The 24,667-nt window shown below is 39.3% G+C and overlaps 1 protein-coding gene across 27 annotated transcripts in view; it reads left to right on the top strand.

Annotated features, from left to right (window-relative positions):
- LOC119735706 (CUGBP Elav-like family member 2) overlaps nucleotides 1-24,667 on the top strand; it is a 108,700-nt gene that overhangs the window by 6,320 nt on the left and 77,713 nt on the right. Inside the window, exon 1 of one of the 27 annotated variants that reach the window (XM_038209562.1) lies at nucleotides 9,629-9,927. The exons of 25 other annotated variants lie outside the window; for them this stretch is intronic. The gene's annotated coding sequence lies outside the window, so the exon portion shown is untranslated. Of the gene's footprint in view, nucleotides 1-9,628; nucleotides 9,928-19,163; nucleotides 19,270-24,667 lie in introns of those variants that run through there. One more of the 27 variants, XM_038209564.1, reaches the window with a different exon arrangement.

Below are 24,667 nucleotides of genomic sequence, written 5' to 3' on the forward strand. Positions count from 1 at the left end.
ACGTATGCGGCTCTGAAAAACTAGCCGGTTACCACACCCACACATATACATCTTAACATTTTGATGGGAAATGCATGTTGTTCATAGTTTCGACATGAAATAACCTCGTGCAAAATGGAAATTTAATCAGCAACTTTGTCCGAGCCGCATACAATGGTACACGTACCATTTCTTAATGGTCCCTATTGTGTGTGATCAATGTGTGTACCTCCTGGTAAGTTACATTCATCCCACAAAACACAAACTCTTTTAAAAGAAATAAAAATTCTGGCAGTTCTGTTATGTTAATTGGCATTTCGCTGTTGCTGTTATTAGAACTGGACAAAAATACACTTACTACACTTAAAGACTTGACGCAAACACTGATTTATGGGCGAGGACAAGTAATACCAGCAAATAACACAGTTCATTTCATCCGCGGTAACCCCCCGTTGTGCCTCAACGGTTTTACCGGTATTAAGAGTATCTTTTATTAATAGTATCATCAAAGATGACTGTTGAAATATACAGCAGTGCGGACCAAGTCGTCAATCTCTGGGCTGTACATGTGTACTTTATTCCTTGATGTGCAGCCTTGTAGGGTTTTAGGTTTCTTAACCAATCAGAGGTCGAGTTGCCCCTCAATACTATTATTCACGTTGGTATTGATTTTAAAATGTTGACAACTGCCTTCCATTTCTTATAAAAATTCTATTCGTTAACCCTCCTAATAGGAAGTCAATATTCAGAGCAATGTGTAAGAAAAAACACTTTAAAACCCTGCAGGTCAGTTTCAGCTGAAGGGATATGAAGTGTTAAAGTAACTGTGTCACACAGAGAGTAACTGCACACAACATACAAAAACAACAGCACTGTGGATGGAGAGCAGTGAAGCATGACCGAATCTACCTGCTTGCCCAGAGCTTAACCACATAAAAGAATTATGTGGGGAATTGAAGTGTTATCCATACTCCACAGAAGATTACCTCAGCAGAATGTGTACAAAGCATTACATTCAGTGTGTGGACTTCTGAACAAAAGATGTCCACATAAACCAGGTACAAATGTAGCAGCGACGTTGTGTGGACTTGCCCATGTCCACACAAGGTTTTCCCCTCTCTGGAAAACAGGTTTAGAGGCATTTTTGGGTTAGGTTTATCCGTGGCAAAATGAAGAGAAACACTCAAGGGAATCATAGGGGAAAAAATGGGTTGAAAGCGTTTTCACAGTGTGAGTAAAATGAGTTTTTTTTCAGAGGTTTTTTGTTAACTACAGTACACGAAAACAAAGGAATTGTCCACACTAGGTATGTAACATAAACTTGTGTAAACTGTGGGTGCTAACTCTATGGGTAAAAGGATAATTTGGTTTTGCAAAACTTGAAGGGTTGTGGAGTGCCGAAGATTAGGAGGGTAAACCTTAATTCTCCTCAGTCCTCCAAAATCAACCAGTCGGTTTTGGAGGATTGAGGTTGAATGGCAAAAAGTGTCAGTTGATTTTGGAGGATGTATTGTATTGAGGTCGTAGGTCCTGCCCTTCATTATTTATGTTCAGCCATGCTAAATGAGGCCCAGATTGTGCCTGGATATCATCCGCACTGCTTCTGGATATCATCCGGGCTGTCTCAATGTGTTACAGTGGTTGTTACAGGATTTTGCAGGATTCAGGCAGTGGTTACCCCTCCACTGAACATATTCAAGAAATAACAGATGATTTTGGAGTATTGAGGTTGTACATGTACTAGGGGTGTGCATTAACGGGTAGTACAGGAACCGGGTACCCGATTGAAAAAGACATGGATACCTGGGTACCCGTTAAAGAAACCCAACCCCAAAATTTAGATATTAAGATAATATAGGTCCTTACGATAATACATGTGCATGTACTACCACATCGGTGCATCAAAGCAGCAAGATACCGGTACAAGTGTGCACAGTGAGCTCTGTAGCTTTATGGTGTGAACTGCAACTTTCACAACCGCAGCCTGGTTTTTATTTTTAAAACTTCCCCACAAATGACATTCACAAGCTTTCTTTTTCATTGTCTGAGAAGTTACTACGTAATTTGTAAAGTTAGTCATGGGTACCCGATCCCATAATCTGGAACCGGTTCCTGACATCAACAACGGTCGGGTACCCGGTTCCCGGTTCCCCGGTTCTGATGCACAGCTCTAGTGTACGCAATTTTTATATCCCTGTACATGGTGACAATTGGAGGATTTTGCAGGATTGAGGATGGTTCCAAGCCAAAAAATGCCTAGGTGGTCAGAATTAATAAATGAACGTGTGGCTCTGTACATTTGACGTTTTTACCCAGCAAGTACAAGTACCTGTTTGATATCGTCTGCAGTGGGTCGGTGAATATGAGCCCCCCAGAAATTGGAAAATCGAAAACACTTTGTAAGTCGCAGTCCCCGCTTGATGAGATCAATGAAGCTTGGTTATGGAATGCCATTATGATGGTGTCATGTTCAAGTGTGTAGGGGGGGGGGGTTCTTATGAATATTTTCATGAGTTGAGAATGCTTCAGTTGTGCCAGTAGTACCGTCGTTGAGGTTTCGAGTGAACGGTCTGGAAAGTTTTCAAAATTATGGTCACTTGATCAGTGAGAAAGTTGGGGAGTCTGAACAGCTGTGCAAACAGGAGTCTGAGGAGAAAAAACCTGGGAAAAGATTATGTAGAGTGGTGCAGTGTGGAGAGAATGAGTACACACTATATGGGTGTACAGTCTTTTTAGTGACAGCCAGCTACATGTACATGTATGCCTATAGATGTAAATGTACATCACGTGCACCTGGTGTGCATGTTAAAAATGCTAAAGTTCTTTCTTAATGGAGGTGATTACCTTAAGTGTGCAGACAAGACGGCACCAGAAACGTGATAGATTGCCGATTGCCATCTGATATAGGAAATTTTGAAATCATCATGTGGGCCTTCTATACATGTTCATGTATGTATATCATAATAAGTTTTGACATATTTCTGCTGATTTTATTTTATGAGGAAAGTACAGTGTACATGTACAATGTATCTCGGGCTTCCAGTGGTTAAAATAAATCAGCGTATAGTATGCTTTCGTAAAAAGTACCTGGACTCCCGGATGACTGCAATATTATGTCAGTAGTACCTGGATAACCACAATATTATTTTTGATATTGTCCTCATCCGGACAGTTTAAAAAATTTCGCTGGTTCCCGCTCAATCAAAGAGTGTAGAAACTCCCAGTTGTTAACCAGTGAACAGAGTGCAGCGGTTGCCCACGTGCATTCGGTACTGTTTTGTCATCAAAAATGGCAGCTTCAAGCAGCGCGAGATTCACTTCGGTTAGCAAAGATTTTGACGAAATGTGAGAACTTGAGACGCTGAAAATACCTTGAAAGCAACCAAGATGACACTAGTAAATATTTTTTTAGTGTATCTACCCGAGAAGAAGCTACTGACAAATTTTGAGATGCTGGAAATGCTTTCACTTGCAGGTATTTTTCTTAAGTTAACGTTAGAGTACTGAGGAAGCGGTCAGCGATTTTTACAAGACAGAGACGAGAAATTCATGTATTTCGGATCAAGTCAGCCTGATATAAATAGTAATATTAATAAAATTGGATTAATTTTTGGGGGGGGGGGGGGGAATACAAGAAAATATTGCACCCCTATAACAATATTACACTCGTCTTCGGCTTGTGCAATATTGCTGTCACTTGTGCAATATATATTTTTGTATCCCACTCAAAGCCGTCCAATATTATATAATTATTTCCATAAATGTGGACCAGTGTACATGTGCAATGCACATGAACACATATATTATGCAATGTACATTATGTTCGTTGTATGTAGAGTCATGAGAGTGTATACACATAAGTTCGGGCATGTGCATGTGCTGATGAAAAAACTGATGTAGAGTTTTGATTTTCCTCCATTTCTATGCATTCAAAATCCCTATCTCTTTTCATCTAATCTGCCTCCCAAGTTTTAAATCGTCTCTTGGTTTTCCAAAGTAGATTTACAATGCCGATAGGTTCAATTCACCCTTAAGAAGACACTCCGACTCCATTGGAGCCCTAGATTATGAGTGCTGCACTTTTAAAAGGGCTGCAAAGATTTTCAACGGGATTCCTCGAAATGCCAAGGATGATCCTGGCTCCTTAGATGCACACTCTCATCGCATTCCTCTTTAATTCGTACCAACATTTGGCAACTGAATTTGTCACCGATGCTCGATCAAACTTTCGCTCGATCAAACTTTCGTCTGGATTTGCGTGCGCCTGCGCTTGTCAAAAATTGACAGCGCTTTTTAAAATAATCTAAAGAACAGGTACGGTAGCAGAGTGGCTGATATTTCACCGATTTTAAAGAAGAAAGTTGAGTTAATATTCATGGACGCTCTCAAATCATGGGCGAAAGTGGCTTTCAACAAAAGTGTGGCATTTGACATCCAAGAAAACCACACAATTTATACAATTAAAATTTATAACATCTTGGGCGTTTTTTTTCATCATCCTCTTGAGACCCCTTGTCTTGCGCTGCTGCCTTTCAGATAATGACCTGCATTAGATTTGACTGAGTGAGAAAGGTTCCTACTGTGTGTGTAAACTACATGTAGCTCGAGTGTCGCTGGCGTGACATTTCTAGAGTGTACAACAATGGACAAATCTGAATCTGAAATCTGCACAAAAAAGTGCTTACTGATTGTCAGAAAGCTTACATCTGTACACCGTATAATTTGTAAAGACGGTCGCTCACTACTTTTACAGCATACATGTACATCGGGCAGGTAGCTTTTCCTCAGATCAGCTGATTTTTCTTGTTTTTCATTTCACACTAAACATTGCAAAAACAGCATACAGGTCTTGTATTAAGCTTGGAATTTCATCTTTTTGGTCGCTTACCAGTTGCGCACCCGACACACGATACATTGTACATACATGTATATAATTTACGTATTACATGTATATTTTGAATATTGTTGCTTTCAAGACATGAAATCCCTTTTTGAAAAACGACATATTTCAAGTTTCAAATACAGGGAAAAAAATGGATTTATTAAAAATTTGAAAAGAAAAAAATAATAATAAAAGCAAGAGAGCTCAGCATTCCTGCGCTCTATTGATTCTGTACTGTTGGCGCACATTAAGGGGAGTAAAAAAGCTTAGCCCCGCGCCGAGGGGACCCTGCGTTGCGGCAAGGGCCCGATTAGGTTTCACCGCGGGATAAGTCTCGGCGGAGGATTTATGTCTTTTCATTTTGATGGACAATCTGACATTTGAGTTAGGGAAAAACAATCCTGCCGAAGGCCTCATCTTGACCTGTCTATTTAGCGGCCGAGTGTTGGCAGCGTCGAGCCGGCCAGATTACACATATTGATCAGCAGGGGAAACTCATATTTTCATCGTGAATTGAGGGAATCCGGGGTTCCAATTTCACGTAAATAATCTACTACTTAAGGCTGACAGATTTAGGTAGAAAATCAACTCGATCTGGTAGTGCAAAAATTTATTAGCTCTAATTCATCTGAAGATTTTGCCAGTGCCAAAATGAGAAAAGAAAACACATAGGCAGTTTGAATTAAAAAAAGGCGTTTGTTTGAAGATATTCTTACACATGTTGAAAGTGGTTAGAATAGAACAATGCATTTGAATTTGACAGATGTTATTAAAAGGGAAGCGTTGGAATAATGATTGATTTGACAATTCACATAGTGCTGCTGCCGAACTGCAGAACTGCTGAACTGAATCAAATTTGCCCAAAATGACATTTCGGAACTAAACTGAACCGAAGACAATTGCTCACGTCAGCATGTTCGAAAAACCTTTTTTTTTTCTCCATTTGTCAGGCATGAGATTTTTCAACCTTTTGTCCGAAATCAGACTTTTGAATCTGAGAGAAAGACATTTTTGGTATAGAAAGATATGCATCTTTCTTTCCAGACTTTCAGTTTCAGACTTTTTTCAAAATTGACAATCTCATCCCTGATTTGCTGAACCAAAATTGTCGAAACTGGCACCATAAAATTACCAGATTTTCCTTCCAATTAAAAGAAATAATATTTAAGGCCGAGTCATTGAGTGCATGTATGGTACCATGAACGACGGTCAACAATCTGTACGTACATGTACCAGCTTTTATTTGGAAAAATTGACCCGCGTTTCCAGTACATTAACATAACATGTATATTACATAACATTTTTTACTGCAAATATTGTGCATATATGCACACGACTACACGTAAATTACATGTACACTTTATAGTTGGGCTACACATGTTTCCGGTACGTGTGCACACTGTTTGATATGGCTGACAAATGAACAAATACTTGCATCCATTGGCTTGATCGACTCTGTTTGCATAACGAAATTAGATAAAGACAAAAACTGCTTGTACACATGTACTTTAAAGATATACATGTAGTCCATCATTTGTAATTCGTGCATTTTGTTCGTTTGAAGCAACACAAGTGTTCAAAATCTAATGAAGGATACTGAACAACTAACCTGATGAAGTTTCAGCTCGGCTTCAGCTGTATATTCCGAGAAAAACAGCATTCTAGGATCTCTATTTCAAAACAAAAGTTGCTGAATCATGTTTTGAATTGCAGCTATACGCGATGTCGCGCACTGATCCGACGAATTATAGCGCGCGTGTGTGCGTCGTGCCAATGCTTGCGCCCGCTTTGCCGAATAACAAAACGAACTACTAATTTAAATTTTCGCACCGTTGGAAAGGCCTTCTTTTGTTGATTACTTCAAAATGACAGCTTGCCAGAAAGAATAATTTCACAGGGAGTTTAGTCCACTTACTATCTTTCAACCAAGAATGTTTTTCAACAATAATTACGTCAGTTACTTTTCGGATGGCTGCAAATGATGGACTATAGCTTTAAATGTATCTTTGAACGTCCGATGAATTATAAAGCTGTTTCAGATAGAAGTCTTTTGACAGGTACCCGGCACTTCCATCATTGCATTAAATGTGCATTGTTGGAACTTACACATAAATTGTGTGGACACTTGAAATGTTGTGTAAGTTGAAAAGGGGATTTTTTTGCTGGCATCAGTATGCGTGCATGTCCATTTTTAACAGAAAACATATATACACATATGTTTTGACAAAAACGCACCAGCCAAGTTCTTAAACCCAAATATCGTACATTTAAATTCACAGGCCGAGTTTGGTCGATGTTGCTGTATGGAGCTTAAAATTCTTCCCAGTTGGCATTCACGTTCATGTGAACATCTTGGTACTAAACACTGGTCAAAACTTTACCGATAGTCACCAATTTGCAATATTGTTAGTGTAATGTCTGAATGTACTGTATTCCGGATTTTTTTAGGTTGACGTGCATGCTGTATTGAGGAGAGTACAGTCCATTACAATCCATTAAAATGTTACACTGTACTTTACTTTATGGCCTGTTCACCCCTGAAAGTTGAAGTGCAAACAACATGACATTGGTTTCTTGCTCACTAATAGATTTTAGAGTGCTCATGAAGGTTCCTCTAGAGGAATAATGTTTAGGATGTTAGTGTCAATTCAGTGTGTCTATGCTTCCAAATTTCATGGGGGAGGGGGATTTGTCAATATGATTGATACACTATGGCAAAGTACGCGTACCGGTACATGCACCTTGTAGCATGACTACCAGATCACTCTCTCTCTCTACGTGTATAAGGTAACGTATAACTTTGCATATTTGCCAACGTTTTATTTGATCTGCACATTGTACTTTCTGTAGCCAAAACAAAACATCTTGGAAATTTTGGATAGTGGTTTCACAATGACTCAAAAGCATGGATTCAGTATCACATGCATGTATCTATTCTGTGCCACACAAACACCTTACGGACATTTACCCAACCAGTAAGAAAGTACACACACTTACACTGGTACATGTACATGTACGTAATGTAATTTAGCCTGTTAAAAAGCCCCTCGTTGAATTATAATTAGCTCAAGACATTTGCGCTTTGGACACCGCAGGTCCACAACAATGAAGCCATGGATTATTGAGAAGGATTGCAAGACAGACTAGGCTACTAATCAATAGGCCCATATGACTTATTCCCAGCATACAGCCCCGTTCAGACTGTGTGTTATAATGAGGGTGAGGTGCACCATCTAGCATGTGTCTAGGGGAGGCAAGAGCATTCTAGCTGTCATTCTTGGAATGTGGTTTTGGATGATACCCTTTTTTAATTAACCCAGCAAGTAAGGGGTAAGCATTAGCGTCGCATACATACATGTATATGTACAGTCCAATCCGGGCATGCTTTCAAAGCTATCACGGAGGCCCTCTTCAATGGAGAAAGCATTGTGCTAGCTATTGTTCAGATAATCCATCACAGGGCAGTTTTTTTTGGTGTAATAGCGTCACAATGGTTTCTCTATTGAATGGGGACCTCTTGAGTATACTGTGATAATGTACCCGGATTCGTCTACATATAGACCACGTCACACTTGCTTACAAAATTGCATGTTGTTCTGATACGATACCAACTGTAACCAATAAAATGACCAGCACTTCAATAAACGAAGGGCTTGTTTCTCAAGCACTGTATAGATGCTAGACAAGTACATTGTACATGTACAGTAATGTACAGTGTACGTACTTACAGACTGTTCTAAGGCCAACTTTTCAAAAATATTTAATCAAACTACAGGGTGGATGGAAAAAAACCGAGACCGAGATATTATTGCTAATTGGAGCAGAAGTAGGGCACGTGTGAATCAAAGGGAGATATCCTCTGTTAGGGTTGAATCTCCTCTTTAAAATGACACCCTGATCATGTCCTTACATTCACGGTTGCCTGAGCAGTGACCAATTTTATGAAAGGGTCTATTTAGAGACTTGCGCCACTTTTCATGGTGAAATCTCTTCTTTTTTTTTCCCGCCTGCCTTGATTGGCAACCATGGCCTTTCACTCTGTGACAATTGACACAACAAAAACCACAATTGAGAAGTGGCGCAAGTCTCTAAATAGACCCTTTCATAAAATTGGTCACTGCTCAGTCAACCGTGAATGTAATGACATGACCAGGGTGTCATTTTAAAGAGGACATTCAACCCTAACAGAGGATATCTTGCTATGATTCACACGTGCCCTACTTCTGTTCCAATTTATAGCAATCATATCTCGGTTTCGTTTTTTTTTGTATCCACCCATAAGCAACATACATGTACATTTGTACAAACATTATTGTCTTCTTGATTCTGTGAATAAATATTTAATATATTTTATACATAATATATATTTAATATGCATTAACCCACTGAACTGGACATCCTCTGGAAAGTGATAGTGCTAAGTGTTCAGCAATAATTCCAGAATCCTTTGCTCTATGGTCCTAATAACCTGATTTTTTACAGGCATGATCAGCTAATTTTCTGTATCACATCTCTAGAAAAGACTAAATCAGCAGCATTTGGTAACATGTAAAAACCCCAAACCCAATCGTCGCCGCCTTTTATTCAGGTCCAGGGGAGAAACCACAAAAGCTGCAGACAATTCAACCACAGCATCCACAATTGCTAGTTGATTATCACACTGACACTTTGTCGTCCCTCTGTCTAGCGCGTGTGCACACACACACACACCCCTGCCGAGCCGAATGGAACCTTCCACATAGCTGAACAGTTAAGCTCCAACTCTTTGCCAGCCCTGGCACACCATACATGTACATGAATCGCTCGCCGTCGGTACTCACTATTGACAGTAACAGCCGTGACTGGTTCACACACACACACGAGTCTGTAGCTCTTAAAGCACATGCACAAAGAGACCTCCTTACCTGCGACAACACCGCGTGCGTGTGTGTACATATTACTTCGGTTGGGCTCAAGTGTTCCAAGTCCTTTGTGGGATTACTTAACAGAACTTGGATTTTGTTATCCAAAAAAAAAGGAAAGAAGTACTGTCTTGTTGTATGCTGTACCGTGATTGTATCAAGTTGGTATGTATCGTTTTTCATTTCTCAGGTTCTGCTTTCAGTTTTATTTAACTTGAATGTCATAATGACAGCTGATGCACATGCTCAGTTCATTATGTAATGTTTGCTCATCGTGTATGTTGATGGTTACATTCACAGACATCAAGCCTTTGTTTACAGTGAAACCATTCTTTGTATTTCTTTGTGTAATTTATTCAGTGGCTCACATTTCTACATGTATATTTCTACATTGTACACTGTATATTAGAATGTTAGGTTTTCAGAAACTGGATATAACGTGCAAAGTGCATTTTTTCTTGTGTGTATTGCCAGCGCAGTCCATACAATTTTACTGGCCCAACCATTGTCATAACAACACATTTGAGTAAGTTTGCCATAGATGTTGTTAATCATGAGAAGAATTGTTTACCTTATGAACACTTTTCTGCTCAACACACTGGGTCGTGTTGGCCTGAAGCTAATCAAGCAAGGAGCTAGACTTTTCTGCTCATGCAATATCATTATTCACTTGATTCCCTCAACTTGCAGACTGCTTTCTCTGGTGAGAATTTATCGGGCTAAACAGATTTATACTGGGAGTATATCAACTAAACTTGAAATGAAATAGTTGTCAGATGCTGACAAAAAACAAGTCCAGATGGATTCGAGGTGACATTGAGTCATCTGTCTGGTATTTTTCTGTCCCCTAGAAAAAATACATCACATCAGGGATGTTCTGTGACCTGATTCATCCGAATCTTGACCCCAAATCCAACCCCCGTGGGTCGTTGTGTTTGGTTAAATTTTCTCACACGGAGAGGTCATTTGGATTTAATTTCCTGTCCGAGAAACCACAGTACCATAGCTGTTGTATCCAAAATATGGCCACGTATTGATTTTTCGGCACTGTATACAAGTGTGTGTACCTTAGCCTCGCCTAGACAGTGGCAATATCTTAAGCAACTTGCTTGTACATTGTACATTCCAACCTTTTTTTTCTTCACACACTAATTATAATAGCAATGATAATTAGAGACCTGTCTGTTTTCCTTACTGCCTAAAAATGCCTATTATCATTATCAATGCATTAAGTTGCTTCTAACGATAAGAGAAGAATGTACATGTATGTATACGTGTACATATGACAAGCACTTACCGGTATCTAAGCGCAATTTTGTTTTGTACTATGAACCTTTGAAATCAGCAATTTTTCATTACACAAATCAAATAATCATGTTGTGTACATGTACTTAACGTGTACAAACATACGTGTACAGTATAAAGTTTTCCCCATTTCCTCAGTGTCGGCTACATGTACCACATGTACATGTATGGCTAAATCCATGGCCCTTGGCTCAATGATACATTGTAAATGTACATGTATGGTACTAGAAACTGACCTTTTTTTGCATCTTCTGTTTTTCTTTCAATGTTTTTCTATGTGAAATAGTACATTGTGCATCACTTCAACACATCCGCTCGGAGGTTCTTCACAGAAATCTTAAACTCTGTATCTAGAATGGTTATTGGCATACAATACCCGTCTTGTGTGTTGGGTACTTGGGTACTTGAAACCTGACCAACTAACCAGGTCGGGAACACTCGCCACTTCTCAAGAGCCCCTTGTAAGTCCTGTCTTGCAAGCTTGAACAGAATGCTCTACTACATACAGGACTGCACATGCGTGTCCATGACTGGATGGGGTTCCTTTACGGAACAATTCCATCGAAAAGGTGCCAGCTTCTCGTGCGTTTTTTTTTTCTCTTGCAAGTTTCGTAGAGGGCTTTCCTTGAAGTTTGCTCTACTCCTGCTCTTTGTTTGATGTTTTGGGGGCTTATTTGGATGCTTGCAATCCTCTGAAAACATGCTTTTATTTCAGATGGATTGTTTTTGCGCCAATAAGGCCACCAAAAAAAGTTCTGCTTCCGATTACATGGCATTTGAAAATAGGGTAGGTAGGTAGGGAAATTTTTTTTTTGCCAATTTTTTTGTGTGTACGATCATATGGAGGTGTCTGTGTGTAGTCAAGTGAATAAAAGTAGAAATTGATGGTTTTGGGTGGCTTTTTTCCTCATATTTCCCATAAAAAAAATTAGGGTAGGGGCTGTCAGAATAGGGTTGGTAGGGAAACCGGAAGCAGAAATATATATATTTTTTTGGCCTAATGCATTATATTATAGTTATGCTTAATTATTATTGTAGGGCTGCATATACCGGTAATTTGATATTTTGTACAATAGGTGGGGGCAGGCTGACGTCATTTGATGAAAACAACTATTAATGTATACACCAGTTTTCAATGTTGCTACCGGTACATACATGTACATGTATATTCAGCACTCCAGACTCAAGAACCATTGATTTTCAAGAACAAAGGTCTGGGAGCCAGACAAGCCAATTTAAAAAAAACTCCCGCTTGTCCACGCCCACCTATAAATATTTCATTACTAAGTGGGGGCGGATTTTTATGTCCGACGTCTCCTTCAAAAGCGAATAACTTTTGTATTGCTAGCAAAATAACAATTTAAATATAAAGTCTATTTTTCAGGGTGAAACTTGAAAATAACATTTGGAAAGCATCTTTTAAAGCATGACTTTTTGAGATTTTAGAGAAGGAGAAACCTTTGAGGTAATTTTTTTTTTCCCAGCAGAGATATCTGCAGCTGTTACAGTAATGATAAAACTTACCCCCCCCCCAAAAAAAGATAAGCCTTTGAGAGACCTAAAACTTGTGCAACCCTGCAACTGCAGAAGGCACTGTAAAACAATTGCCCGAGGTCGCGTTCCTCAAAATGCAATGATGATGATGGAAGCCTGTCTGATATTTTTTCTATCGTGCTGGCTATTGCTTTGATTCACTTCCGTTCTGATAATGATCTATGTATTGTGGGTTTTTATGGCATCAAAACAAAATGGGAAGTTTCCCCTGTGGGTTACCTAATCAATAAGAAGTTTTTATTGGTCTACATGTATTTTGCTTGAGGCAAGAGATAAAAGCTTTACCAGATCTATTTTTACACTTGGGGGAAAAGATGGCTTTTATCTTTGATTGGTTTTCTAGGTTTTGCTTTTTTTGTTTCTTGTATTATTATCAGATTGTAGCTCTGTTCAATCAAAGTAAAACACACTCGGTATGGCAGGGCAGTTAGTAATATAAGGGTACATGTAGGCCAATTATTAAAAGAACAAATACTTTTCGGATATTTGCACGTTCATGTACGTGGTTCACAGTATAATGAAACTAAATGTCAAGTGCAGATTAAACCGTAACGCAAGGTTTTTGCGAAATGTGAATCTACATACGCTTACAGTCTACACACATGAAAATGAGTGATCTGAGCAAATATTTACATATTTTACTCGTGAATAGGGTTTAAAGCTACCAGTTTTTGGCAAAAATCTTGTTACGGAGAAGAGTCAGGTAGGGAAAAAAAAAGAAAGAACCCTGCGGCATTTTGCCGCCGCTGTCGGGCACTTAACACGGCTTCCCTTCGCAAATTAAATAACACTGTATCAGAGTCGGTAATTGCCTTAAGGTAAAGCGGCTTTTCCGACCCAGTGGCCGCGCGAGACTTGGTGGCATCCCTGTCTCGGGCGCCCGCAGCTACCGGCTTTTGGTGTGGAGTGACGCAGGGAGCGAGATGTTCCTCTTTTTGGGGACCAAAAAAAAAAGCTACCGGTACAGATGATCTAAAGATTCCTGACATCAATACTGCGTTCATTGATACGCTCTTAAGTGGCCTGCATGAGTTTTATTTGCACAATTAGGTCGGTCGCTGAGAGTGGCTGGAGATGTACACCATTTTGACACAGAAAACCCAAATCGCTTTGATCACGCGAGTGGTTTCAGCAGCTGAACACACATGGCGCGTACACACATACCATTGTGTGAGTGAATGTAATTTTAAATAAAAAATAGGCCTCCATATTATGTCAGAGATCTCTATTGAATGTAATATTCCTCCCATTGTTGCTCAGATGTAAATAGAAAGTTGTTGGTATTTTTTTCCTAACTGCATTTATATGAGGTGCTGTGTGTTGAGATGAAGAGAGGCGTGCATTCAGTAACAGAGGATGAAATGACATTCGGACATACCGGTACAACTAACATTTCCGACCATTTACCGTATTGGCTCCTGCACAAGCGAATCTGCTCAGTCGAATTGGGTACTGGAAAGTTCATTCTAAGCACATTAAATTGCACGAATCTGATTTTCAAAAATTAAATGTGCTAAATCACTTTTTCCCAACCATTTAAAAAAAATTCTAACCTCACCTGTACATATCAATAATCACATTGACTTTTGGTGACACTGCACAGCCATGCGGGGCACCAGCGAGTCACTCGCCATATAAATTCATGAAGACCAGTCGTGTATTACCGGGGGCCAATTAAGGCATTAATGAAAGCAGAGTCTAGCCATTCAGCACGCTGAAATTAAAATCACAATATTAAGTAAATATCGCCCAAAGTGCTACACGGTGGGGATTCAAGCTTTGGCTGAACTCGCTAAAAGGATTGGCCCACCAGGCATGCAGAGTGTTATTTCTTATGTACTTTTTTTCCCCCCTGTATCAGTTTGCATAAATTGCCATTTGCAGAACTTTTGATTTCAACTACTGTTAGAATGATGCCGAAATCCTGGGAAGCTTATTTCTGCACAAAATACCTACCCAAATTTTTTTTGAGAATGCAAGATAGTTTGCCTGAATGCAGACAAAATAAATTTATTTAGTCAAAAGGTACATGTACAAAACTATCTTTTTTCAATATCTCACTTGATTTGAAGGTACATTGCAATACAAAAGATCTTACTTGATTTAAAAGGTAATGACATTTACAAACATCAAAAAACAAAACTACCAAATTATTGTGAAATACCCTACTTGACTGTAGGTGAATAATAGTCTCAAGCATCCTGTGAAATCATGGCACCTGATGTGCTGTCATTTTCAAGAAAAGTGGATTTTTTGTTTTTATTTCCAACAATGGTCGGCCAATGATTGCCCCCATTTTACCAAATTTAGTTAGTCCACATTTTGTTTGCAAACGGTTCACATCTGTGAACGGGTGCAAGCTAGCTAGTCTGGTTCCCTGACCTTACAATTCGCCGACGTCTACAACTCGCTGTGTTTCGTCTGAAGTTGGGTCAGGGAACCAGACTGCAAGAACAGCATTTTTTTTCTTGATTTTTCCAGCACCTATGAACACAGGTCAGTGTCACATTTGCTTTAAAATACTAACCCCCAAATCCATCTGTTTCTGAAAATTACAGCAAACGCAAATGTTGCATTACCTTTAACTGATAGTGTCTTGTAATCCAAGGTTCTTCTTACATCTTGAAGGTTTTTCACCCTAACCCTCCCTCCAGATCTTACAAAATCCACAAAGAGGATTTGAAAATTTTGCCGATGAATCGAGGAAAGTAGAGCCCAGCCCTCTACATGGAACTTGAGAATGCCCCTTGAAATTTGAAGTACAAGAGTGTGCCAATGGTTTTCTTTCTGATTTTAAGCATTTAAGAAAGTTCTCCACGAAAAGTGCCTGGGGACTTGGGGGTTATTAAAGGAGAACTAACCTTTTGCCGCATCGTACATGAGGCGATGTCTTAGATGAAATTTTGGTCTTCCGATCACGTCAGTCAGACATTGCCTGCTGAATTTCAACGATGTGATGTTCAGCATGCAAGAGCTAAGGAGGTATTCGAAATCTAATAAGGCGCGGGATCCCGGGAGCCAGTTACCGCACCAGTGTCGTGCCAAGTAGCTACAGTACATGCACATGTACCTCACCAAGACGCGCGTCCAGACGGAACTAAACTTTAATTGAGTTAAACGTGATGGTGCTGAACAGTTACGGTACATAAGATCCAAGATGGTTTTAAAGGGTTTCCGGTAACTGCGGATGGCAAATCGGGCATCTCGGAATGCAAGCTTGAATTGGTCGTTTGGTTCAGTGACTTTACTGGTGGCTCCCTTCAACAAATTTGTAGTGTACCGGTACCTGTACGTGTATTAAACAACATAAAGTCAATTTATTTTTTAGGCTACTAGTGGTGGGATTTACATCCAATGGTTTGAATTCCACTATTCGGGTTCGATTTTAAAACTAGATATTCGCAACCAACCTTAAAGAAATGTAAGCCTTCCATTTTTGTGTGACACAGGCTAAAGAAAACAACTGAAACATGTTCCAATTTGCTCCATGGTCTCTGTTTGTTACTGCATTCATTTGCTAGTGGTCTTCTTGGTATATGAATAGCCTGCCCATTCAACCTATCAGAGAGTTTCCGTCCATTTGGTTTTACAACGTTACAGCTCTGGAGTGGTTTTGTAAAGGGCCAGTGGTCATTTAACTATACCCAGTTACTGGGAGGGCATTTCATGCGGCACCTCACCCCAGTGTCTCCCCTGGCTAATGAACTGAGCGAGGCGGTAACAATTCAAATTGATGATTGAAACGGAATTTGCATAGTCTGCAAACTGAAAAGAATGCAGCGCGCACAAAAATGCGTGATGATTCCAAAATCACATCCAAATGGTGAGTTCTTCATCACTTTTTGTCGGCATGACTGTGAGCTGGATGGGAAGTTCCGGTGAAATCAGATAAAAAATTACGATAACTGGATTTTGAAATCTCTGATTTTACCCACCACAACTTCTGACATACATGTAGTACAAAATGGACGTTTAGGTTTCACTGTAGAGCTACCATAGAGCATGCATTTGGATGCATACATGTACACACATTGGACTGTGCTGATGTTACATGTAGATGAGAAATAAAGCATTGTGTGTGAAAGCTGTCAATCAAAAATGTCAGGGTGCCTAAAAGACCGGATCCCTTTCAGGCTGTCTATACAGGTACGGTACCCGACCAAGCTGTTCTTTTATTTCACAAAACGATGAATATTTGCGGCATGGTACGTGGCTTTCCTAGGGCACTCGGCGGATCACTCCGTGCATCGAGAATCCAATCAGATTCCCAAGTGATTTGGGGTCCTTTTTCGTTATTTTTCCCCTCTGGATTGATGATTTATTGTTTTGGCTGTCAGCCATTCCTGTATCAATGATACCAATCTCTCTTTTTTATTTATTGTGCTGTTTTGATGATTCTCAACGTCTCGTTGTCTCATCTTGTCAGTTTTTTATTTCATTTGGCTGGCCTTCCAGCAAGTTATCAGTGGACTCAATTTTGTTGCCAGCGCAATGGAGAGCAGTTTTTTTTTTTTGTCTTCGGCGTATAACGGCACAGGGAGATTGCCGCGATAACGATCGGAAGAGCTGGATATTAAAAGTGATAAGGCACAGTGCAAGCGGAAGGCCCAGGCCTCATATTGCACAGAGAGTGGGCAAACACTGGATAGAGAGAGTGTGACAATTTCAGTGGACGTTATCTCTGCATCGAGGCCCCGCTGTGTCATTTTTTTTATTGAGTTGGTTACCCAGTCAGACAGTGGCAATGAAATAACAACCTTTTTTTCCCTGGCTCCCGCTGCAAACCTGAATCAGCCCCAGGGACTTTATTTTTTTCTGTTTTTTTTTTCTCCATTCATCTGGTGAAAGGGGGAATTTGAAATCATATTAAGGGTCATGACGTGCAGTAGATGCACTGCTCAGATAACTGTAAATATTGACATTGATCGGGCTATGAAAAGCAGCATACAGTGTATCTATCATGACGTTATTACGTTTGTACCGGTACATATTCATAGTTTTCACTTGAAGTGGATTGAAAGTGTCCTTTTTGTAGCATACATGTAATTAGCCATTTTAGAATTTTAATAGTTAAAGGGAATGTACATCATTAGCTTTTGCTGTAATTTTCAGAAATGAACTATTTGAGGGGTTAGTATAATAGATCAAATATTGTTACACTGACATGTTTGAAGTTTTGTGTTCGAAAATGCTGGAAAAACCAAGAAAAACAAAAATGTTCAAGTAGTCTGGTTGCTTGACTCCACTTAAGATAAAATCGATCAATTTATAGATGCCGGAAAATTGTAAGGTAAGGCAACCAGTCTAGCTGGCCTGCACCCGTTCATGAACAAGTAACCAATAGCAAACAAAATTTGGACTGAAAAAAGTTTAAGTTAGAGCAGTAGTTGAAAAATAGTTAGGTTTTTCCAACGGTGGTCGGCTGACCACCGTTGGAAATGTATACAAAAATACCATTTTCTTGAAAATGACTTCACACCAGGTGCCATAATTTTACAGGATGCTTTAGACTGTCAATTACCAACATCCTAGTAAGGTATTTCGTAAAAACTTGGTAGTTTTATTTTTCGATGTTTGCAAATGTTGTATATTCCCTTTAATGCAGTACATGTTCACAGCACCGGTACAAGTAATCAAGAGTTTTTTAAACAGTTAGAATTCATTCAGTGAAGTTGTTTGAAAAATCTTTATTGGTGAACATCAGTTTTCAGTTAATTTCACGTATGCATTGCACACGTGCATACATGTACAAGTACCAGTACAGTACATGTACTTCCATATATGCAAATTGTACATTAAAGGGAATATACATCATTTGCTTTTGCTGTAATTTTCAGAAATGGATGGAATTGGGGGGTTGGAAATATAAAGCAAATATAGATGCACTGACTTTTTGAAGGTTTTGGGTTTGAAAATGCTATAAAAACCAAGAAAAACGATCATTTTCCTGTAGTCTGGTTCCCTGACTCCATATAAGAAGAAACAGAGCAGTTTACATACATTGGGGAATTGTAAGGTCAGGGAACCAGTCTAGCTGGCTCGTACCCGTTCATAGGTTTGTAATCGATTGCAAACAAGTGCAATGGTCAATTGGGGCCGGTATTTGAAAAAAAGCCAGTTGTTTCCAACGCTGATCGGCCGATCAGCGTTGGAAATTGATACAAAAATACCACTTTTCTTGAAAATGACAGTGTACCAGGTGCCATAATTTTACAGGATGCTTTAGACTGTCATTTACCAACATCCTATTAAGGTATTTCGCAAAAACTTGGTAGTTTTGTTTTTCGATGTTTGCAAATGTTGTATATTCCCTTTAAGTACATTGTGTATTTTTAAATGCGCGTCATGTACACGCAGACCTCCAAACAAGTTTTGTCCTTGGATCGTGTCAACAGTTTCATCCAAGATAACACTGCCATTATTTATTCATGATTATACATGTATTTACAGACTGTTCCACTCTCAAACTAGCTCCGTTGGAATCAATTAATCAATAAAATCGCCTAGTCGTACAGGCATTTCACTAACCAGCGAGTCCCCACACACTGCATGCTATTTGTCCGCTCAAACCAGAACCTCATCAGCCCAAGGAGACTTCATTGATGCAATCTGTCGAAATTCGCGCTCAAATTTTGCAGGCTATTGTTGGTAAGTTTACATGTACATGTACATGTACCTTAGCTGGTGCTGGGGCCTTACATGCAGTATCGGCATAAAGCAGACTGAATATTGTGAGTCTTCATATGCATTTTTTTGGTGACTGAAAATATAAGTTATGTATTAAACAGATTAAGGCCTTGCACAATTTTATGGCTCTGCTAACAACAGATTTTCGTGTTGACCATTGCGGAGGTTTAAACCCGAACTCCCTACTTGCATTGTTTCACTAAGGAGAAGACTTCATCATGTCTGTCAAAATTCATCACTGACTCTGCTTCACATAATGCTTCAGGACCAAATCCATCAAAATCCACCACTGGTGCTGGCGGGTTTTGATGGACTTGGAACACAAAGCTTATCTGCCAAAATCCCCTTAAATGGGGTGATGGATTTGGATGGAGTTGCGTGGTAAGGTTTAGGGTTAATATGTGCATGTACTCTGTACACTAGACAGAAAGCCAATTTGTAATTTAAAACCCATCAGATTTTACTTGCTGCGGGCAGTAATAAGCCTTGAAAGGTTACCTGAACTTTCTGGACAGACAGCAACACAAAATTAATACTATATGTGGTGAATCTATTTTACCTTGGTACGTACATGTATACCTGTACATGCAAATTTGTCAGTAAAAATAAGCCAGTTAATTTGTTCATCTTAAATCTCAGAGATCTTATTGCATCTGCCTGGCCAATCCCAAATCTGTGATTGAATAGAATCGGCAAGGCCTTGATTCATTCATTTGGCATCAGGTACGTTTAGTTTTTACGAAATTTGCCGAACGGTGTTCAGCCATCCGTGGATTGTTTGTGCATTTTGGTATTAGTTATTTTTAGGCATTGACTGTACTGAACTGTGTTATGACATCTCTGTTTACTCATTCACGTCTTGTCCCTTGTGGGGGAAGTATTTAAAATAACCACTTTGTCAGAATAACAATTTACAAGTTGTGCCAGTTAGAAATTCTTTTGTTCAACTAATCATAAATATTTGTGTGTGTGGAAATATCAGATGAAATGAAAGTGGCGCCATATTTTGCATGTATCTGTAGTCGGTGCATACGAGGGCGGCTATAAAATTCTTCACAATTCCTCCCACAATTTTGGCGTGAAGTTTCCAGCTGCCTTGTTGCGCACAATGGCCAGGCCTAGTTTATTTACCGAGCTGTGTGGCCAGCCTAGCGCAGATCCTTTGCTCTTAATCATTGGAAGGGGTGGCTAGTGATGAATAGGGAAACCCCACGAGGTGGAAACGCTCCGTGGTATCAGGCAGGTGCGGCTAAGTTCAGGGATAACAGTTAGCTACCGGTAATTGCAGAATAAATAATATATACCGGTAGCTGAAAGGGTGGAAAGCACAATCCTCCATAACGTGTTTTTATAAATATGTATGAATTGAGATGTTGGTCTTTAAGTGCACTCTGAAAACTGCAGCAAACAGATTATTCTAAACAAGCCATTCCTTAACATTTCAGAACTTTGACCATGACTGAATATGTATACAGTCTGCCCATGTTACTCTTCATGAGCGTTCATATGTACATGTATGTACGGTACATGTATGCTCAAGTTTGGTTTTGCCAAGGCATTTGTGAACGTCCATTTGACATTTGAGTGATCATCACTCAAATGTCAAATGGACGTTCACAAATCATCCATCATGGATTAACAAGAATACCGGTACATGCATGTATACATGTACATACACATGTACGTACGTACATGTACATCAGTATAATGCTTTCAACGTGTTGGGGTTGAATGATTCTCCTGCATTTGCTCAGTCAGCCTTGTGTTTGATCAGTGCGTTTATTTGATTAAACATACATGTATTTGAATTTTTCAGTATTCATGTGCAGGTAATACATGTAGATGTTTTTAAATATATGTACATGTGTACATGTACATGTACAGTATACAGTGTACTATCTATGTACAGATACATGTACCCTGCCTACAACCTGTACATGTACATGTTCCACTTGAAAAAGCCATGTGCACTAGTCAGATCGCATAGAATGGTCGTCAACAGTTTAACCGTCAAAATAGGCTCAGCAGGTAGTGTGGGCGTACCTACAATTGAATTCAAACCTTTGTTCAAGGTTATTCCTCTTTTGTAAAATTGAATTTTGGCAAAACAAAGGCAAAAGTGGCACCCCCATACGTATGTAATCCACGATGAAAACGAACTGCATTTTGTTATGGAGGATATTTGTGTAAATATGTGAATGGAGCTGGAAAGTTCGCCTACGCCAAAGTACATGACGTACATGATTGTTTGTCAATCGTTACTATTGTAATTGGCTACAGAGTATAAATACTGGTAGTCAGGTACATGTATTTAAAGATTCCAATGAGAATTGCAATTTTGTATTTTATAAATACATTTTTTTTTAATAAAAAGTTTGTAAACTGCTATGCATACATGTACATGTACACGTGTACAATTAATTTTTTTACCAAATGCAATAAATTGCAATTAAAAAAAACACAAATTGCATAGCAGGGTTAACAAATTAAAAATGCCTGTTATTTTGTCATAAGGCCAAATAAATTTTTTTAAAAACGTGTTTAGCGTCCCCGCCCGCTTCCTTTTTGGAGGCCACCTCCTTTTTTTCTTGTTTTTTAACTGCCTAAAAAAAAACCCAAATCATAAATTTTAAACATTGATATCATTTTGGCCTCTTCGTCTGTTGCAATCTAGCCCATATAAAGCTGGTATGTCATTCCCTGAGTCCAAGTGGCGGCCATTTAAAAAAAAAACCTGGCGGCCATCTTGAAAAATAGCCGGGTCGGGCGGCCGTTTGGAAGGGGAAAAAACGGCCTCCTTCCTTTTTTCAAAAAAGCAGGATGCTAAACATGTTATTTTTTATTTGGCCTAATGCGATTTGAGGGAAATCTCTCTTGCAGGCTGACTGGATTCGTAAAAAAATTTATTGGGGAGAAATAGTCCGGAAAGAATCAAACGTGTGTTGTGATGAAATGTCCTGGCATCCAGAAACCTGCAGTTGTGATATTAATATGTCACATTACACCGACCTTAAACATCGATTTGGCATTGATACCAGAGTTGGCCTGTCCATGCCCATCCGGTAATGAAATATGGAGACTTAATTCTGTCACGCTATTATGTCAATATTATGCCAACTCAAATATATAAATATCCAATCTCATCTACACTGGAATCGACGGTGCGGCGTGTGTGCTCAGCAAACAAGGCCACCCATGCTCTTTAATTGGCTCGTCTATTGTCCCGCCATGAGTACAATCCAATATTATCGTTCCATCATGGGTAATATCATTAATTGGTTTTTTAATGTTTTGCTTTGTTTTCTTTTTTGGAAGACGTTTGCCAGACATGCATAATTTACATTGCATTTAGCTATTTACAACATACGAGTAAAATACTCTAGGTTCGAAATTCCCATTTGACAAACATGACAAAGGTGAATTATTATCTTCATGAATACATGTTTATATTTGTTTCCCACTAAACCTTTTAGATAGATAACCATAAAAGAAAATGGTTTGGTCCATTACTTTGTTTGAACCATTTTAATCCGAATGAGTCTTTCTAAATACTTCTGGTCTTGTCAATTTTTAAAGGTAAAGTAAATCATTTGTCATTTGTGCATTTTTTTTCGTTTGAAGCAACAAAAGTGCTCAAAATCTAAAGAAGGGAGCTTAACAACTAACCTGATGAAGTTTTAGCTCAGTGGCTGCTCTATATTCCGAGAAAATGATATTGTAGGATCTCGATTTCAATTCAAAAGTTGCCGAGTCATGTTTTGAATTGCGCCCATAATCAGCGTCCGAGACACGTTCTCATACAGCCGACTGCAGCTACGTGATGTCACACACTGAACCGACGCATCCATCCATGCGCGCACCCATTCACGGCTTCGCCAAATTAAAAACGAATTACTAACGGAAATTTCCTGAATTGCGTCTCTAGACCAACTTTGGAAATGACATTCTTTTATTGTTTTCTTCAAAATGACAGCATGCCTGAAAGAATAATTTCACAGGGAGTTTAGTCCCATTACCACCTTTAAACCAAGTATGCTTTTCAACAATAATTTTGTCAGTTGCTTTTTGGAAGGCTTCAAATGATATACTCTACCTTTAAGCTACTACTGGTATCCTTGTAATCTGGCAGATTTTTCCCCTCAAATTTGAGCTTTGGCCTGTCTTATTGCATAACCACGAAGCAAGTAGGGAACACTTGTTTGTCCAGTGCAGGGTATCATTGTCTAATGGCCTGCCTGGACGTGGGTTTCGCTAGATATGTATTTTTTTGTTGTGACCCATCATTAGAGTGGCCACACATTTATCACCGGAAAAGTGATCCGTTTGCAGTGTTTGCCAGTGATCCGTGGTCTAGTCTGTCAGGTCATACTAATACATGTTGAGCGTTCTCCAATTTATAGTTCATTGCATACGACGTGTACGTGTACGGTGCCGCGCATCACTACATCCCCGAGTCAAGTCCCAAGCAGAATCGGTCAATCGTGGTGCATTTAAGAGTTCAAACTCCACTAGCTTGCCCACCTCGAGTATTTTGTTAGTCACGGTGGCTGATAAATTTTGTAGCCTTTTTGTTTGTTTGGAAGATTCAAGTTGCAAAGGCTAGCTGCATGTACCGGTACATGTACACGTAACAGTATTTCATTGGCAATATCTGCACACAAGGATTGGACATGTTATCAATAGAAAAAGTACATCTAGATGTATGCAACATTCCATGCATACAAGATAAAATATAGACACAGAATCATTTTTGAGCTGTCATATTAAGCAGATAGTGAAATTCCTTCACTTAGAATGCATATTTAACAAAAATTCTACACATCCATTTTTTTGTTGACAAAAACGGTAAACAGTCTGAAAGTGCTTTTCGACTGTGATCTCATCCTCTGTGTATACATACATGTTTATATGCACCTTATTTCAAAATTTGCCTTTTCTATTTTAGTAGATTTTCAGTATTTTTAATTGTTCAATGCATAAATGTATATTGCATGTACAAAATGTACATGTACATGGTACATACATGTACATGTACATGTATGTGTGTACATTGTTTTAATGAAACAGACATGTAGCATTAGAGTTGAACAAGGTAAACAATTTTTCTCAGAGCCGCCGCTTATTTCAACGGTTGTCTTAATGAAGACAAAAAAAATGCTCTCCCTCCTCCGCAATGCCACATGGCATTCAGAGGAGATGGCAGATATGAAGGGGGGGGGGGAAGGTGCAGTGTTTGCGGTTGCTTAGCGACGGTTGCGTGAGCGGCATCGTCGTTAGCAGCGCGCCTCTCTATCCCTACCGTCATCAATCAGGGGTGATAATTGTCATTATCGGGCCCGGGGATTGTCGCCATCTGCCC

This window comes from Patiria miniata, unplaced genomic scaffold, assembly GCF_015706575.1.
Source record: "Patiria miniata isolate m_02_andy unplaced genomic scaffold, ASM1570657v1 HiC_scaffold_29, whole genome shotgun sequence".
In the NCBI taxonomy this organism is placed as follows: Eukaryota; Metazoa; Echinodermata; class Asteroidea; order Valvatida; family Asterinidae; genus Patiria; species Patiria miniata.